Genomic DNA, 20,549 nt, shown 5'->3' with positions numbered 1-20,549 from the left:
ACATACCCCCCACCCAACACACGTACCGCCACCCAACACACATACCGCCACCCAACACACCTACCCCCCACCCAACACACATACCGCCACCCAACACACATACCCCCCACCCAACACACATACCGCCACCCAACACACATACCGCCACCCAACACACCTACCCCCCCAACCAACACACCTACCCCCCCAACCAACACACATACCCCCCCACCCAACACACATACCGCCACCCAACACACATACCGCCACCCAACACACCTACCCCCCCAACCAACACACATACCGCCACCCAACACACATACCGCCACCCAACACACCTACCCCCCCACCCAACACACCTACCCCCCCAACCAACACACATACTGCCACCCAACACACATACCCCCCACCCAACACACCTACCCCCCACCCAACACACATACCCCCCCACCCAACACACATACCGCCACCCAACACACCTACCCCCCCAACCAACACACATACCGCCACCCAACACACATACCCCCCACCCAACACACCTACCCCCCACCCAACACACATAACCCCCCACCCAACACACATACCGCCACCCAACACACCTACCCCCCCAACCAACACACATACCGCCACCCAACACACATACCGCCACCCAACACACCTACCCCCCCACCCAACACACCTACCCCCCCACCCAACACACATACCCCCACCCAACACACCTACCCCCCCACCCAACACACATACCGCCACCCAACACACCTACCCCCCCACCCAACACACATACCCCCCACCCAACACACCTACCCCCCCACCCAACACACATACCGCCACCCAACACACCTACCCCCCCACCCAACACACCTACCCCCCCACCCAACACACATACCGCCACCCAACACACCTACCCCCCCACCCAACACACATACCGCCACCCAACACACATACCCCCCACCCAACACACCTACCCCCCCACCCAACACACATACCGCCACCCAACACACATACCCCCCACCCAACACACATACCGCCACCCAACACACATACCCCCCACCCAACACACATACCCCCACCCAACACACATACCCCCCACCCAACACACACTTCCCCACCACCCAACACACACCCTCAACACCCAACACACACACCTACACCAACACATATACACCACCCACCAGGCAACACAAACACCCCCACCAAAAGCACAAACCCCACCACCCAACACACCCACCCCACCACCCAACACACACACCTCACCACGCAACACACACACCCCAACAATATACAACACACCCACCCCACCACATGACACACACACCCCAACAATATACAACACACCCACCCCACCACCCAACACACACACCCCACCACCCAACACACACACCCCAACAATATACAACACACCCACCCCACCACGCAACACACACACCCCAACAATATACAACACACCCACCCCACCACCCAACACACACACCCCACCACCCAACACACACACCCCAACAATATACAACACACCCACCCCACCACGCAACACACACACCCCAACAATATACAACACACCCACCCCACCACCCAACACACACACCCCAACAATATACAACACACCCACCCCACCACCCAACACACACACCCCACCACCCAACACACACACCCCAACAATATACAACACACCCACCCCACCACGCAACACACACACCCCAACAATATACAACACACCCACCCCACCACGCAACACACACACCCCAACAATATACAACACACCCACCCCACCACGCAACACACACACCCCAACCACCCAACACACACACTCCCATGCAAAACACGCACTCCCACCACCCAACACACACACCACCACCACCAACACCCAACACATTCGCCCGCACCAACACCCGAAACGCACACCACCAGCAACACCCAACACACACACATCCATCCACCACCCAACAGACATCCCCCCACCACCAAACACACACAACTACCAACACCCAACGCACACACCCACACCACCCAACACACACAACTACCAACACCCAACGCACACACCCCCATCAACACCCAACACACACACTTCCACCACCCAACACACACACCCCCATCAACACCCAACACACACACTTCCACCACCCAACACACACACCCCCATCAACACCCAACACATTCATAACCCCACCACCCAACACACACACCTCCCCACCACACAACACACCCCACCCACCACCAAACACACAAACCCCTAACAATATGCAACACTCACAGACCCCCATCACACACACATACCCCACCACCCAACACACACTCCACACCACCACCCAACACACACCCCCCCACCAATACCCAACACATTCACACCCCCCACCACACAACACACCCCACCCACCAACCAACACACACTCCACATCAACACCCAACACACACTCCACACCAACACCCAACACACACACCACAACAACACCCAACAGACACTCCACACCAACACCCAACAGACACTCCACACCAACACCCAACAGACACTCCACACCAACACCCAACAGACACTCCACACCAACACCCAACAGACACTCCACACCAACACCCAACACACACACCCCACCACCACCCAACACACATCCCCACCACTCAACACACACACACACCCCACCACCCAACACACACACCCCACTCAACACATACCTCCCACCACCCAACACACACCCCACCACCACCCAACACACATCGCCACCACTCAACACACACACCCCACCACCACCCAACACACATCCCCACCACTCAACACACACACCCCACCACCACCCAACACACATCCCCACCACTCAACACACACACCCCACCACCAACCAACACACATCGCCACCACTCAACACACACACCCCATGATCAAACACATGCCCTCACCACTCAACACACACACCCCATGATCAAACACATGCCCTTACCACTCAACGCACACACCCCACCACCCAACACATACCCCCATCACTCAACACACATACCTCCACCATCCAACACACATACCTCCACCATCCAACACACATACCTCCACCAACCAACGCACACCCCACCACCCAAAACATATCCCCACCACCCAACACACTTACAACTCCCACCATTAAACACACACCCCACCACCAAACACACGCCCCCAACACCCAACACATACACCCCACCACCCAACACATCCCCCACCCAACACATGCCTCTCACCCCCCACACACACGCCACTACCACCCAACACACACACCCCACCATCCAACAAACCCCCCCAACCACCCAACACACACCCCTCATGACCAAACACACACCACCTGTGTGTTAGGTGGTGGGGTGTGTGTGTTGGGTGGTGGGTAGTGTGTGTTGGGTATTGGTGAGGGTGTGTGTGTTGGGTGGTGGGGGGGTTTTGTGTTGGGTATTGGTGGGGAGGTATGTATTGGGTGGCGCTGGAGGGCATGTGTATTGGGTGGTGGGGTGTGTGTATTGGGTGGTGGGGGGCGTGTGTTGGGTGTTGGTAGGGGTGTGTGTGTTGCGTGGTGGGGGGCTGTGTGTTAGGTCATTGTGTGTGTGTTGGGTGGTGGGGGGCATTTGTTGGGTATTGGCGGTGAGGTGTGTGTTGGGTGGCGCTGGAGGGTGTGTGTATTGGGTGGTGGGGTGTGTGTATTGGTGGTGGGGGGCGCGTGTGTTGTATGGTGCTGGGAGGTGTGTATTGGGTGGAGTTGGGGTGGTGTGTACTAGGGGTATTTTTTACTGTGCAGTTCTTCAACTGTACCCACACAGATTCTAAGCCTTCCAATTCTATATCACTTCTTACTGTTGATTTAATTACCAACAATGCAGACTCTGCCCATCCTTTTGATAGGATGCATATCCTTGAATATTTAGTTCAGAGCCCTGATCCCCTTGCAGCCATGTCTCTGTGATACCTACAACATCATACCTGCCGATTTCAATCTGTCCAACAAGCTCATTTACCCTGTTTCGTACGCAGCATGCATTAAAGTACAATACCCTCAACCCTAAATTGACAGAACCTCTCATTCTCTATAATCTCCACCAGCCCCTATAGGCTCCCTCCAATACCCTCCTCCAGTCTCTATAGACCGGTGTAACCTCCTCCAGCCTTAAGATCTTCCCTTTCTCTATAACTGCCTCCAGCCTCAAAACCCTCCCTATCTCTGTAACCTCCTCCAACTACTTACACCCCCTCCCTATCTCTGTAACCTCCTCCAACTACTTACACCCCCTCCCTATCTCTGTAACCTCCTCCAGCCCCTCCATCCTTCCCTATCTCTGTAGCCTCCCCCACCCCCTACAACCCCTCCCTATCTCTGTAACATCTCCAGCCCCTACACACCCTCCCTATCTCTGTCACCTCCCCCAGCCCCTACATCCCCTCCCTATCTCTGTAACCTCCCCCAGCCCCTACACCCCTCCCTATCTCTGTAACCTCCCCCAGCCCCTACACCCCCTCCCTATCTCTGTAACCCCCTCCAGCCCCTCCCTATCTCTGTAACCTCCTACACCCCCTCCCTATCTCTGATGTCCTCCAATTCCAGTCTCTTCCTAATTCACAGCACTGCAGCACTGAAGGCCATATTTTCAGCTCCACGGGCTTTGATCTCTGCAATTCTCTCCATAAAATTTCCGTCTCTTCTCCCTCTCTTCGTCTAAACTTTGCATCAACTGCCTTCATATCTACTCAATGTGCCTTGATGTCAAAGGTCATTTGATAATTGTGTTGGTGAATCATCTTAGAAGGACCTTCCACTGAGTGAGAGGTGCCATATTAATGCACGGTATTATTATTTCTCTTGGGTACAGTGTGGGATCTAGTAAAGTCGTATAGCAGTCGTTCAAATCTTGGAAGACTTTAACTTTTAAACAGTTAAGTAGATCATTGATAGCAGCGAAGGACGCAGCTTTTGCAATGATAGAAATGCCTTGATGTTCATGGAGAAAATGAAGCAAGGAGAGTCTGTCAATGAAGAAATTGACGGATAAAGTTGATGTTGGCTATAGTGTGTTCTGGCTTTGCAAAGACATGAATGACGCTACGTTTTAAGGATGGACAGATTAAAAACAGAAAAAAAGGAAATGATTGTAGAAACCTAAAGGTGGCCAGGCAAGTTGAAATAGTTGATAGGAAGGCTATAGGATCCTTGGCTTTGTAAATAGAGGTACAGGTCCATGAATTCATCCAAATGCCTTTTAAATGTTGTTAATGTTCCTGCCTCAACCACTTCCGCTGGCAACTCATTCCATATGCGTACCACCCTCTGTGTAAAATTGTTGTCCCTCAGGTTCCCATGTATTCTTTCCCCTCTTACCTTAAACTGATGCCCTCTAGTCCTTGATTCCCCAACCCTGGGAAAAAGACTGAGTGCACTCACCCTCTCCATGCATCCCATGATCTTATGCACTTCTATAAGATGTCCCCCCTCAGCCTCCTACACTCTAAAGAAAATAGTTCTAGCTTGTTCAACCTCTCCCTACAACTCGGTCCCATGAGTCCTGGCAACATCCTTGTAAATTTCTTCTGCACTCTTTCCAGTTTAATAACATCCTTCCTACAGGAAGGTGACCCAAACTGAACACAATACTCCAAGTGCGGCTTCACCGACTGAACCATAACTTCCAAATTTCTATACTCTGTTCCCTGACTGATGAAGGCCAGCGTGCCACAATCCTTCTTCATTGCCCTGTGAACCTGTGTTAAAGCCCTGGAGAGAGTGCAAACGGAATTTACTAGGAGTGCACGATTTCAAATGCAAGCAGAGAAGATTAAGAAGGTGACCTTATTGAGGTGTCCAAAATTAGGAACAATTTTGACAGGGTAAAGAAGACACTCTGTTTCCACTGGTTGATATGTCAGCAACTAGGGGTCACAATTTCAAGCCTGTCGGCAAGATAGCTGGGCATGAGGTGAGGGAAAACGTCTTCACCCAGAGAGTTGTTAGGATTTGGAATGCACTGTCTAGGAAAGTGGTGGAGGTGGATTCCGTAGGAAGTTTCAACAGAGTGCTGGATATATATTTGAAAGTGATGCATTTAGATGGCTATGGAAATTAGAGCTAGGAAGTGGGACTAGCTGGGTACAGGAGACAGTATACACAGAAAGGGTCGAATGGTCTCCTACTTTATTGTAAAACTCTGTGACTTTATGATTCTATCTGATAACATTCCAAATCCTGACTGAAGTATAAAACCAGGCTGAAAGATGACCATAACCAGAAACATGTTCCTTAAGGAAATGGCTGACTGGACGCAGTGTACATGGGGGTGAGTGGAAATCTAGACTCATCTCTTCAAAAAGTGTCAGCAATGTTCAGTAGGTCACACACATTCGCTCTGAGCCAGAATGCTGTGTGTTTGAGACAGATTCCAGAGGCCTTCATCATCACTCCCTTGGCAGAGGCCTGAGGTAGCACTGCACGTCTGGCTGAGATTCCAGTCAAGGTAGACAGTCATCAGCGGGGGAGCACGTCTGTGGCACATTGACCTCATTGCAGCTTGTGGGATCTTGCTGAGTGTGAACATTGGTTCAATCCGTTTCAATCTGTTGTACGAAGTAAGCTCCTTCTTTGCTCGAATCTATACAAATACGTACTAATTGATGCCACTGCATGATTATGTTGAACAGGAGGCCATTTGGCCCATTGAGTCAATGCTGGATTTCTGCAAGAGCAACTTTACTAGCCCCATGCCCCTGCCCATAGCCCTGTGAGGTTTTGTTTTGTACAAATCTCTAGCTGGAGATTTACTAGGATGTTGCCTGGTATGGAGGGAAGGTCTTACAAGGAAAGGCTGAGGGACTTGAGGCTCTTTTCATTAGAGAGAAGAAGGTTGAGAGGTGACTTAATTGAAACATATAAAATAATCAGAGGGTTAGATAGGGTGGATAGGGAGAGCCTTTTTCGTAGGATGGGGACGGCGAGCACGAGGGGGCATAGCTTTAAATTGAGGGGCGAAATATATAGGACAGATGTCAGAGGTAGTTTCTTTACTCAGAGAGTAGTAAGGGAGGTAGTAGATTCGCCAACTTTAGGTACATTTAAGTTGTCATTGGATAAGCACATGGACGTACATGGAATAGTGTAGGTTAGATGGGCTTGAGATTGGTATGACAGGTCGGCACAACATCGAGGGCCGAAGGGCCTGTGCTGTGCTGTAATGTTCTATGTTCTATGTTCTATGTTTGTTCAATTTCCTTTTTAAAAGCCTCGAATGAACATGCCTCCACCACACTCTCAGACAATGTATTCCAGGTCCTGAACACTCGCTGTGTGAAGAAATTTTACCTCATGACTCCATTGCTTACATTGCCAATCACCTTCAGTCTGTGCTCTCTCACTCTACTTCTATTTCCAATGGGAGCTTTAGTCCACATTTGTCCATGTGACTATTACTTTTCTCCTGAATGATAGTTTCCTGATGTTTCCCTTATCACAGCAGTTAAACTGACTGGCCTGTAGTTACTGAACTTATTCTTATTCCCGTTATTGAAAAAGCATTTGCAATTTTCCACGTGTCTGGCACCAGCCAAGTATAAAAAGGATTGGAAAATTACAGCAGTGCCTTGGCATTTTCTATCCTTTCCTTCAGCGTCCCTAAATATAACTCATCAGGCTCTACAGTGTGGAAACAGGCCATTTGGCCAACAAGCCCACGATAACCCTCCAAACTGCATCCCACCCAGGCCCTCCCCCCACCCTTTCCCTGTATCCCTGCATTTGCCACGGCTAACACACCTAACCTACACATCCCTGGACACTATGGGCAATTTAGCACGGCCTATCCACCTAGCCTGCACATCTTTGGACTGTGGGAGGAAACCGGAGCACCCAGGGGAAACCCACGCAGACACAGGGAGAATGTGCAAACTCCACACAGAGAGTCGCCTGAGGCTGGAATCGAACCCAGGCTCCTGACACCATGAGGCAGCAGTGCTAACCACTGAGCCAGTGTGCCACCCGTTGGTCCTGGTGACTTATTACTTTTGAACACAACCGGCCTTTCTAGTGGTGGTAGTAAGAGCTGCCAATGCTGGAGTCAGAGATAACAAGGTGTGGAGCTGGATGAACACAGCAGGTCAGGCAGCATCAGAGGAGCAGGAAAGCTGACGTTTCGGGTCAGGACCCTTCTTCAACTTTCCTCTGCTTTCCTTCTTCTCTGATGCGCCTGGCCTGCTGTGTTCCTCCAGCTCCACACTGTGATATCTTAGCCTTTTCAGCACCTTCGCTTGATCAAGATTTAATACCCAACCTGTGTCTCAGCTTCCTGTTCTTTTCCTATGATTCTGGTAGCATTTGCTTCCTTGGTAAAATAAGACAAAGCACAGATACATATGGTCAAGCAGCAGGAGGAGGCCATTCAGCCCTTATGCCTGCTCTGCCGTTCAAAAAGGTGTGGCTCTGCATACCGTCTTCCCATCTACCCCGATAACCTTTCACCACCCTTGGTTACAACCACCTCTGCCTTAAAAATATTCAAGGGTTCTGCTTCCAACACTTTTTCAGGAAAAGCGCTCCAAAGGCTCCCTGAGGGAAACAATTTATCCTAATCTCTGTTAAACACTGACCCTAGTTCTAGATGTTCCCACAAGAGGAAATATTCTCTACACATCCACATGGTCATTACCCCTCAGGGTCTTCTGTTTTACGCAAGTTGCCTCTTAGTCTTCTAACACCCAGTAGATACAAACCCAGATAACAAAGTGTGGAGCTGGATGAACACAGCAGGCCAAGCAGCATCTCAGGAGCACAAAAGCTGACGTTTCGGGCCTAGACTCTTCATCAGAAAAGGGGGAGGGGGAGAGAGTTCTGAAATAAACAGGGAGAGCGGGGGAGGCGATTGAAGATGGATATTACAAGAGAGTTGCAGTGGGAGAGAGATCCCCTGAGGTTTGTCCGGAGGGAGGAGGGTAAACTCTTCAGGTTAGGCATCCCTGGAAGAGGCTTCGCAGTGAGGTTAAAATTGTATCAGAGATAATGGGAACTGCAGATGCTGGAGAATCCGAGATAACAAAGTGTGTGGGGCCTAGGCCTGAAACATCAGCTTTTGTGCTCCTAAGGTGCTGCTTGGCCTGTTGCGTTCATCCAGCTTCACACTTCGCTGTCTCGGATTCTCCAGCATCTGCAGTTCCCATTATCCCAGATACAAGCTTAGCCTGTCCACCCTTTCAAAGAACAAAGAACAAAGAAAATTACAGCACAGGAACAGGCCCTTCGGCCCTCCAAGCCGGCGCCGATCGAGAGCCTCTGTCTAAGCCTGTCATCTATTTTCTAAGGGTCTGTATCCCTTTGCTCCCTGCCCATCCATGTACCTGTCCAGGTACATCTTAAAAGACCCTATCGTGTCTGTGTCTACCACCTCCGCTGGTAATGTGTTCCAGGCACCCACCACCCTCTGTGTAAAGAACTTTCCACGCATATCTCCCATAAACTTTCCTCCTCTCACTCTTCCTCATAATGCAATCCAGCTATTCCAGGGATTAATCTGGTTAACCTTCTCCAAAGTGTCTCCAATGGAATTACATCTTTCCTTATATAAGGAAACCAATATCGTGCAACATGCTCCAGATGTGGGTCTCATCAGTGCCCTGTATAATTCAAACTTAACTTCCCTCCGTCTGTATTCAATTCCTGTCACAATAAACCATAACATTCTATTAACTTTTCTAATTACTTGCTGCACCTGCATACTAGCATTTTGTGATTCACTCACAAGGACAACCAGATCCCTCTGCACAACATGGACTGAAGGGTCTGTTTCCATGTTGCCAGTTCTATGACTCCATGGCTCTACACCGGAACTCTGCAATTGCTTACCATTCAAATAGTACGCTTTTTTAAAAAAAATTCTACCAAAATAGATAATGTCACATTCTCTCACTCTATTTGCCACAGCTTTGCCACTCACATAACCTATTAATATCTTTTTGCAGCCTCCCATGCTCTTCTCACAACTTACTTTTCTACTAACTTTGTGTCCTCTATTGACCCTTGGGGCACATTGTTTGATACATCCTGCCAACCTGCACCCATTTACACATACTTTCTGCTTCCTGTTAGCCAGCCAAGCTTCCAAACATGTCAACATGCTATCCCCTATTCTCTGAGCTCTTTAATTTTCCACAATAACCTTTGATGTGGGACTTTATCAAATGCTTCCAGGAAATTGGAGTACAGTACATCCACTTTGTCCACAGCATGTCACTTCCTTAAAGATCTCCAACAGATTGGTTAAAGATTCACAAAACCATGTTTATTCTGATTGATAAGCCTTGAAACTAGCCAAATGCCCTTCCTCAATAATCCTTAATAATAGCTTTAAGCATTTTCCCTGATTGATGTTAAACTAACTGACCTGTAATTTCTTGCTTTTCATTTCCCTCCCTTAATGAATAGTGGAGTTACATTCCTTATCTTTTAATCTAAAGGGATCTTTCCCAATTTAAAAGCATTTTGGATCATTTTAAAACCAATTCATCAACCATCTCACTAACTACTTTGTTTAAGATGAAGTCTATTAGGACCCAGGGACTTGTCAGCCCAAAATTTGAACAATTTTCTCTGGTGATAGTGATTTTCCTGAGCTTCCCCTACTCCCTTCCATGTCCAGACTTATTGCTCCTATTATGATATTCCTTGTACTTGCTTCAGTGAAGACTGATGGAAAACAGAACTTATCTGCCACCTCTTTATTTTTCCCTACTAATTTCAATACTCAATTCTGTAACTCCAATGCAAACTTTGCTAACTTTTCTTTTTTAAATATTTGTACAATTTGCACCTCTATTAGGTTTCCAGGCTGTGCATTTCGGACATGGGCCACTCGTTAAGTGAAAAAGATTTTTCTCACATTTGCTAGTTTTGCAAATCTGTGCCCTTTAATTCCCAAGCTTCTCACAAGCAAGAATAGATTAATCTTAGTAGGATAATAGGTCAGCACACTATCGTGGACCAAAGGGCCTGTACTGTGCTGTACTGTTCTATGTTCTTTGTTCAATAGTTTCTCCCTGTCTCTTTAGTCCAGACCCCTCATGATTTTGAAACTTTCCATTGGATCTCCTCTCACCTTTCTTCTCTCCAAAGAAAACAGTTCCAACTCCTAAAATCTATTCCCATAACTGAAGCGTCTCATCCCTGGAACTGCACTTGTAAATCTCTTTTGGGCCCTCACCAGACCATTCACTTCCTTCCTTTACAGTGGGGTTGAGAACTGTACACAAGACTCCAGCTGGGCTCTAACAAGTGTCCTGTATAAGTTCAGTATAGCCTCCTTGCTCTTGTACTCTGAGCTCTTCATCATAAATTCTACAATACTATAAGCTTTATCAACTTCTCTCTCCACTTATTTTGCAAGCTTCTCTGATGCATGTATTTACAGATCAAGGTCCCTCTGCTCCTGCACCCTCTTCGGTATCAAAGCTCTTATTTTGCTTTGGCTGTCCATGGTTTTCCTGCCAAAATGTATCACCTCACACTTCTCCACATTGAACCTCATCTGCTACCTACTTGCCCACTCCACCAGTCAGTCTATGCTCTTACGAAGTTCTACACTGACTGTCTCGCAGTTTACCACGCTTCAAGTTTTTTTTATCACCTGATAGCTCTGAAATTGTTCCCCGCACACTGAGATCATTAACGTACATCAGGAAAAATGAGGGTCCCAATGCCAACCTTTGAGGAACTCCAGTACAAACTCTCCTTCATTCTGAAAAATATTCATCGATCATTACTCCGTTTCCTATCATTTGGCCAATTTTCTACCCTGTCACCACTGTCCCTGTTATCCCATGGCCTGTAACATTCCCTGCATATCTGTTGTGTGGTATCAAGCACCTCAGAAAGTCGCTATACCACATCAACAGCATTACTCTCATCTACTCTTTCTGTTACCTCTTCAAAAAAAACTCCAGAAAATGGTTTCAACATGATTTGCCCTTGTGAAATCCATACTGACTCTTCCAAATCAACCCACCTTTTTCTACACGACTGCTAAGAACAATGAAGAATAATTTAGAAATTTCTCAACAACTGAAGTTAACCTGACTGCTCTGTAATATCTTATTGTTACAGCCTTAATCAAAAAGGCTGCAATATTTGCAACATTCCAGTCTCCTGGTATCTCCCTGAGTCACTAAGTAGAGACAGTGTCCAACAGTCTCTCTAACACTTCTTCCTGATCTATTTTGACCTCTTCCAGTGCCTTAATTTCCTCCTCCATCATCATGAACTGTGTAGCATCACTGCATCCTCCTTGGTAAAGCTGGAGTTGTCTTTTCACACTTATATGATTTCTCTTTAAGTCTGATTCTATCTTTTACTTTTCCAGTTAACTGTAGATGTAATGTATCTATTCTGTATCCTTCCCTATTTGCCACTGCATCAATGTTTGCAGATCCTTTAGCCTAACTTACCAATTCACTTAGAGAATTCCCATTTAATTTAGAAACTAAAACAGAAGTTGCTGGAAAAGCTCAGCAGGTCTGGCAACATCTACGGTGAGAAATGTTTCGGGTCCCAGTGACCCTGAGAAAGTTCTTAGGAAGGGTCACTTGACCTGAGAAGTTAACTCTGATTTCTCTCCGCAGAGGCTGCCGGCCTGCTGAGCTCTTCCAGCAATTTCTGTAGTTGTTTCAGATTTGCTGTATCTGTAGGCCTTTCAGTTTTATTTCCTATTTAACTTAATTTTATCCAATCTCCATGTAAATCCTTTTATTTGGTCAGTATTTGATCCCACTCCTCCTTTATATCTATTCAAAGACTTTTCAATTCCCTTTTATTTTATGGTCTTATGGTCTTATCAAATTCTTAATCTCAAAAGGAATCAAGGGCTACGGGGGGAGTGTAGGGAAGTGGTGTTGAAATGCCCATCAGCCATGATTTAAATGGTGGAGTGGACTTGATGGGCCGAATGGCCTTATGATCTTATGGACTTATTTTAGCTGCTGTTTTCTTCTCATACTCTATCTTTGCTGCCTCTGTATCTTGTTTCTCATTGCCCTTCTACATGCATTTGTATTATTGCGCACATGTATTATCAACCTGGTGTTTGTCATATGTTCAATCTCCTTGTTGTTATCCTACTCTCTGTTCTGTTCCCCATCCAAGGAATTATGGATTTGGTATTCCTACCTTCCTGCATCGCGGAATGCACCCAAACCTTTCAATCTTTCATTCCAGTTTCCCTGGTCCAATAGGCTACAGGTCCCCTCCCAGTCTGTTGTGAGAGTTCTTGGACCTCCTTGTACCGATGCAAATGAGTGGATGGAAATCTTCTGGACAGAGTTTAATTGCGGAATTACTCGGCACGTTAAGTGATATTAGCCCACTGTGTCCAAGAGATGAGAGGTCAATGGAAACGGTCAGCAGGATGCCTGCGTAAAGTCGTGTATGGGAAAACAGCCACAATTCCCTTTCGTGTGGTGATGAAGCATCATCAGCCCAAGGAATCTTGTGGGTCGGGTGGTGGGGGGTTTGCTCTGAAATGAGTCACAGTGCACGTTTCAACATCGCAACTGGTGAGCTCTAAGGAGAGAGATAATGGGAACTGCAGATGCTGGAGAATTCCAAGATAAAATGTGAGGCTGGATGAACACAGCAGGCCAAGCAGCATCTCAGGAGCACAAAAGCTGACGTTTCGGGCCTAGACCCTTCATCAGAGAGGGGGATGGGGAGAGGGAACTGGAATAAATAGGGAGAGAGGGGGAGGCGGACCAAAGATGGAGAGTAAAGAAGATAGGTGGAGAGAGTATAGGTGGGGAGGTAGGGAGGGGATAGGACAGTCCAGGGAAGATGGACAGGTCAAGGAGGTGGGATGAGGTTAGTAGGTGGATGGGGGTGCGGCTTGGGGTGGGAGGAAGGGATGGGTGAGAGGAAGAACCGGTTAGGGAGGCAGAGACAGGTTGGACTGGTTTTGGGATGCAGTGGGTGGGGGGGAAGAGCTGGGCTGGTTGTGTGGTGCAGTGGGGGGAGGGGACGAACTGGGCTGGTTTAGGGATGCAGTGGGGGAAGGGGAGATTTTTAAACTGGTGAAGTCCACATTGATACCATTAGGCTGCAGGGGGTATCAATGTGGACTTCACCAGCTTCAAAATCTCCCCTTCCCCTACTGCATCCCTAAACCAGCCCAGTTCGTCTCCTCCCCCCACTGCACCACACAACCAGCCCAGCTCTTCCCCCCCCACCCACTGCATCCCAAAACCAGTCCAACCTGTCTCTGCCTCCCTAACCGGTTCTTTCTCTCACCCATCCCTTCCTCCCACCCCAAGCCGCACCCCCAGCTACCTACTAACCTCAGCCCACCTCCTTGACCTGTCCGTCTTCCCTGGACTGACCTATCCCCTCCCTACCTCCCCACCTATACTCTCTCCACCTATCTTCTTTACTCTCCATCTTTGGTCCGCCTCCCCCTCTCTCCCTATTTATTCCAGAACCCTCACCCCATCCCCCTCTCTGATGAAGGGTCTAGGCCCGAAACGTCAGCTTTTGTGCTCCCGAGATGCTGCTTGGCCTGCTGTGTTCATCCAGCCTCACATTTTATCTTGGAGCTCTAAGGAGACCTCGCAGCTGTAATGGACAGAAGGGGACACTAGATGTCAGTGGCATGCTCCAGGCCATTGTGTGTCTCCTATACAAACAACAGCTTCGATTTCCTCCCATTGACAGCCTTTCGTCCCATCTCGCACCGTCCGACTGACAGGACAGCCGGTCACCTTCGGCATCAGGTTCGGGCTCTGACTCCCACACCTCCCGAATGGCGCCATTTGTCCCCCCACCCCCGCACAAACACAACACCCACACTCTTCCACTGACATCCAAAATATCCTTTTAATGCCCCTGGTCACTTCTCTTACTTTTGACTACCCTTGTCATTCCTGTGTCCTTTTGCTCTCTCTCTTTCTCTGATTGGACTCTCTCCTCTACTCACGATAGACAACAGCATTTGCCAATCTTCCTGATCAGGGAGATCTGCCAGTTCTTGGGATCTTCAGGCACATGGGTACCCGAGGCTGTGGCAGTGACAGAGATGGTATCACATTCAGAATGCAGAATTCCTTTTCCTCTTCTAACAGGCAGTCAAACCCCTAACAGACTAAACAGCAAGGTTTAGATGCCTCCTAATTACGAGACTGGACCCTAATGTCCTCCGCAGCCCCGTTCCAAGCTAAACTGGACCCTCTTGTGACTGCAAATAAAAATTGGAGCCTGACTCCCCGCCTTCCTTGACTCGGGAAGACCTGGAAAATCTGAAAAATGGCTAACGTGCTGCATGGCTCCCCAGTCACAAATGGGCTGTACCACAAACAGGTTCTGCCTTCCACAGCTGAACAGCCTGTTGGTAGGAATCCGAGGGGCGTAGCGCAGCAGCTGTCTGCCTCCCCTCACTCTCACCACACCTCCCCCCCCACCCACCCCGGCCCCCACAACCCGGGGATGGGTTTTTTGCAGGAGAATGTCATCCTGGGGAAATAACCAGCCTGCTGTCACAGAACGGATCGTGCTGAAGGGTGGGGATTCAATAGGAGGGCTGGATAAGCAAACACGGAGAAAGGAGAAGTGGGCTGGGGGAGAAAAGCGGCGAAAATGATAAAACCGAACAACGAGATCTCACGCAAATGGCCAAAAAGCCTCCAGCTGTTCAAGACAGTTCCAGAACCTGGGCATTCCAGGGTCACACGAAAATTTTGGGCATAAGGATATGTCAGCCAGCAGGCTTTAACAGACCAATATCCACATGGTATGTTAAGCAGCGAAAGACTTGCAGAGATTCACGGGTGTTGTATTGTGAATTTATGGTACAGTGCAGATATCAGAGTCCACCTTCTCATGTCCACAGGTCAATTCGTCTCTGGGGAAGAACTCTTTTTTAATCAACTTGTTCTGAGATGTTACTATACACTGCTGGAGCAAGTGAGAGTTGAACCCTGTGCCTCCTGGCTCAGACAGAGGGACAATACCACTGCACCACAATAGCCCCTTACAAGCTAGCTGTTAAATACAAAGGCCAAAGATCAGCACTTCTCAATAAATCCGGAACTGGAGCTGAAAATGGCCTGCACTTCTTTCACAGCTGTAACTTTAGCAGAGGAAGAGAGAACACTGGTAGATATGCTTCAACCTGGTTTTTCGTTTGTTTCTGAGCTAAGGGTGTCTCTGGTCCTTTCCCATCCCTAAGAGCCCTGGAGGAGATGGTGGTGAACCTTCTTGATCCACTTCAGTGCGTGTGTTAGAGGGATACCCACAAAGCCGTTAGGGAGGGAGTTCAAAAAATTAACCCAGTGACAATGAAGGAATGGAGATATATTTCCAAGTCAGGATGGTGAGTGGCTCAGAGGGGAACATGCAGAGGGAGGCGTTCCTGTGTATCTGCTGCCCTTGCCCTTCTAGATGATGCTGGTCACAGCCTCAGTGAACTTCTGCAATGCATCCTGTACATAGAACATAGAACAATACAGCGCAGAACAGGCCCTTCGGCCTTCGATGTTGCGCCAGCCTGTGAACTAATCCAAGCCCATCCCCCATACTGTGGCTAGTGAGTGATGGAGGGAGTGGATGTGGCGCAGATGCTTTGTCCTGGATGGTGTCGAGCTTCTTGAGTGTTCTTGGTGCTGCCGCACCGCGCCCCCCCCCCACCCCCCACCCCGACCCAGGCAAGTGGGGAATATTCCATCATACTCCTTACTTATCAACCTGGTAGGCACCCTGGTGTGGATAGGTGGTGTGTTAAGTGGAGTGGAATTACTAGCTTGTGGCATAAGAGGCCATTCAGCCCCTCTTAACCCTACTATACAGGAACAAACGAGGGCCATTCAACCACTCTGCAGCCTGTTCACAAAGAACAGGAGGAGGCAGAAGTTTGGCAGGGTCACAAAGGCCCCACAATCTGGGCAAAAGACATCTTCCATGTTGTGCCGATTCAGCACAAGGATTTCAAACAGCTTTCTGCGACAACCTCAAACCACCCCCAAGAGCTAACCACTTCAAACTCGACCGAGATCTGAAATAGGGGAGTAAGTCTTTGAGGAAAGGGTTAGACCTTTCTCCATTGGGTTTAGAAGAATGAGAAGTGATCTTAGGGAAGCCTGTGAGTTCCTGAGGAGACTTGCTGGTGGAATCTCAAAGGACGTATCCTCTCATGGGACTAGAAGTGCACAGTTTAAAAATAAGGAGTCTCGAATTAAGAAGGACACAAAAGGAATTACATCTCTTTAGAGTCGGATGAATCTTTGGAATTCCTTCCCTTGAAAGCAGTGGAGACTGACTCACTGAGTATATTTGAGGCTAAATTGGACAGATTTTAAATCATGAAGGAGGAATAGCATGTGGAGTTGAACCGCAATCAGATTGGCCGTGATCTGATCAAATGGTGGAACAGGCTTGAGCGGCCGAATGGCTCATTCCTGCTCTTATCTCATGCCTGGTGAAGCAGGCTGAGGCAAAGATGAGGAACAGAAGTGCTGTGTGAAGGTTATTGATCCCTAGTAGTTGGTCTGTCACTAGGTTTACAGCGATAATAATTGAAAGGCTTTAAGTGGACTGTAAAACAGTGACAGATTGATGGGACAGAGTGATGGGTGTCAGGTGCATTTTGATGGCTCAGCTTTTTTATTCACGATGTCATCACGTGGGTCAGTTTCTGTCTGATAATTCAGTGAGAGTGTGCTGGAGATTAGAGGTAGATCTGGTATCGGGGTCTGAGTAAGCTCTTGGATGTTGTATCAGATGGGGTTTGCGAAGTGCATAATGTGAATTGCATAATGAATTGAGAATTTAATAGAGGCTGACGAACATCTGGAATCATCTCATCCTATTGCTTAGGCTAATGTAAAGTCAAAAAAGACCTCATTCTGTGACTGATTATTGTGTATGAAAGGAATTAACTTGAACACTGAATCAAACCCAGCACAATCCCGGTGAGCAGACTGTCCTAGGGATACATTACAATGGATACCTCTCTCTCTCTTACAATTCTTTGCAGGGAACCAGTAGGAGCCTACTTTAGCTACGAAAGTGGGTTGGGCAGTGACGGTGAATGAGTGTCACATTAGGCTTTCTTCCTGCTGCTATCTCCATCCAGTGTGAGCTCTGACCCAATGAGTGGGTTGTGCTGTCTATGGAATATGCTTAAAGAGCTTCATGGAAGTTTGCTGACTCAGTTTTAATGATGCCCTGAGCCGGGTAAAACAGCCTAATGGGCTTCACATCAACAATAGGGTGGCACGGTGGCTCAGTGGTTAGCACTGCAGCCTCACAGTGCCAGGGACCTGGGTTCAATTCCAGCCTCAGGCGACTGTCTGTGTGGAGTTTGCACATTCTCCCCGTGTCTGCGTGGGTTTCCTCCGGGTGCTCCAGTTTCCTCCCACAGTCCAAAGATGTGCAGGCTGGGTGGATTGGCCATGCTAAATTACCCAGAGTGCCCAGGGATGTGTATGTTAAGCGGGTTAGCCATGGGAAATGCAAGGTGATAGAGTGGGGTGGGGGAGGCTTGAGTCTGGGTGGGATGCTATTCACAGAGTCAGTGTGGACTAGTTGGGCCGAATGGCCTGTTTCTGCACTGCAGGGATTCTAGAATAATCAGGCAAAAAGTGAATAGTGGCTCAGTGAAAAAGACAAGGGGTGTGGAGTAACGAGGAAACAAAGAATTGGGCTTCAACCGCACAGAAAGAAAGTGGTCAGACAGATGTTACAAAGCATTGGGTCCAGGCTACAGAAGGCACGGCTGCCGAAACTGGTTTCTCACATAGTTGTTTGTGGGATCTTGCTGTGCACAAATTGACTGCCACCTTACCTGCAGTGACCTGGCTTTGGAAAAACCGCTTCATTGACCGGGAGGGCTTGGAAGGTTGAGGGAATCTGGTTAGGTGCTACACAAATGCTCTTTATCTTGAGGAAGGAACTAATTGATCTTTAGGGAGTTAACTATCAACCGTTAATGGGAGGGAGGAGGTGGAAAACGGATGGCAACAGGACACGCAGTGAGATTCAACCTACAGAGCAGCTGGTTGTACCAGGGACAGGGACACTCTCTCTATAAAGACCTGACAGAAAGAACGGCTTTGGGTTACTGCAAAAGTGATTGAATTATCAAGACCCAGTTCAGGAGTGACAGGGAAATACAGCTAGAGATGAGCAGTGTGGTTTGTGGGGAATGGACAGTGGAGAAGGCCAGCCTCAGACACATGTGTGGAAGGATTTGAAAATCTCTCCCTGCTCTGGGAGTGTTTAAAGGGGACAGTGGATAACGTAGAGAGAGCTTTACTCTTATATCTAATCATGCGATGTATCTGTTCCAGGAGTGTTTGATAGGGACGGTGTACAGTAAGCTTTACATTCAGTGTGAAAGATTTAAGGAATTTTAACCCTGTACGCAGCCAGCTGCAATATCAGTGCTGGTGAAATTGATGAGGGTAGTTTACAGGGAGCTTTATGCCTAACTGTGCGATGTACCTGCACTGGGAGTACTGAGATGGTGAAAGTGTAGAGGTAGCTTCGCTCTGGATCTAATCGCTTGCTATACGTGCCATGTGAATGTTAGATGGTGACAGTGTAGAGATAGATTTACTCTGTATCAAATAATCAACAATAATTTTTTGCTGGGAATGTTCAATGGGGACAGCATAGACACAGTTTCACTCTTAATCCAACCCCATACTTTCCTGCACTGTGAATCTTTGATGGGAACTGCATACTGGGAGCTTTACTTTCAGTTTAGAAGAGTAGAGGCAACTTTAATCTGTATCTAAGCATGTACTATCCCTGTCTTGGGAGTGGGGGGAGGTTTAAATTCAATTTAAAACAATTGAGAGAGCTTTATTCTTTATCAAACCCCATGTTGGATCTGTCCTGGGAGTGTTTGATTGGGACATTGGACAGAAAGCTTTCCATTCAGATTAAAAGAGTAGATGAAACTTAATGAGATAACAAGGTGTAGAGCTGGATGAACACAGCAGGCCAAGCAGCACCAGAGGAGCAGGAAGGCTGACATTCAGGTCTGAACCTTTCTTCAGAACCTCTGATGATGTTTGGCCTGCTGTGTTCATCCAGCTCTACACCTTGTTATCTCAGATCCTCCAGCATTGGCACTTTCTACTATCGATGAAACTTAACTCGGTGTCTAACCAGGTGCAGTACATTTGGTATAAAATTTAAAGGGAGCTTTACCCCATAACTAACCACATGGTCTCCGTGTTCTGGGAGTATTCAGACGGGGACAGTGTAGAACGAGTTTACTCTGGCTCTAGCCTCCTACTGTACGTGTCATTTGAGTGTTAGATGGTGAGAGTGTAGAGGTAGCTTTACTCTGTACCAAAACATTTACATCAGTATCTTTGAGACTACTTGATGGGAACAGAGGGAGCTTTGCTTACAGTCTGAAAGGGTAAGAAAGCACTTTAATTTCAGTTTCAAAGGGCCACAGGAGTTTTAATCCGTGTTTAATTCTCTGTCCCTTTCCTGGGAATGACCAAATAACAGTGTTGAAAGCCCCTTCGATTCAGTTTAAGGGGGTTTTATTTTCAGTTTGAAAGAGAAGAGGGAGTTTTACTCTGTACTGAACCTTATGCTGTCCCTGAGCTG

The 20,549-nt window shown here is 48.0% G+C and overlaps 1 protein-coding gene across 1 annotated transcript in view; it reads right to left on the bottom strand.

Moving 5' to 3' along the window:
- Window positions 1-20,549, bottom strand: part of LOC125448682 (protein phosphatase inhibitor 2-like) — a 100,598-nt gene that overhangs the window by 16,443 nt on the left and 63,606 nt on the right. The gene's annotated exons all lie outside the window — the stretch shown is intronic.

The sequence above is a fragment of the Stegostoma tigrinum genome, chromosome 45 (assembly GCF_030684315.1).
Source record: "Stegostoma tigrinum isolate sSteTig4 chromosome 45, sSteTig4.hap1, whole genome shotgun sequence".
Taxonomy (NCBI): Eukaryota; Metazoa; Chordata; class Chondrichthyes; order Orectolobiformes; family Stegostomatidae; genus Stegostoma; species Stegostoma tigrinum.
Note: the sequence above shows the minus strand (reverse complement) of the source record. Positions and strands in the feature narration are given on the sequence as shown.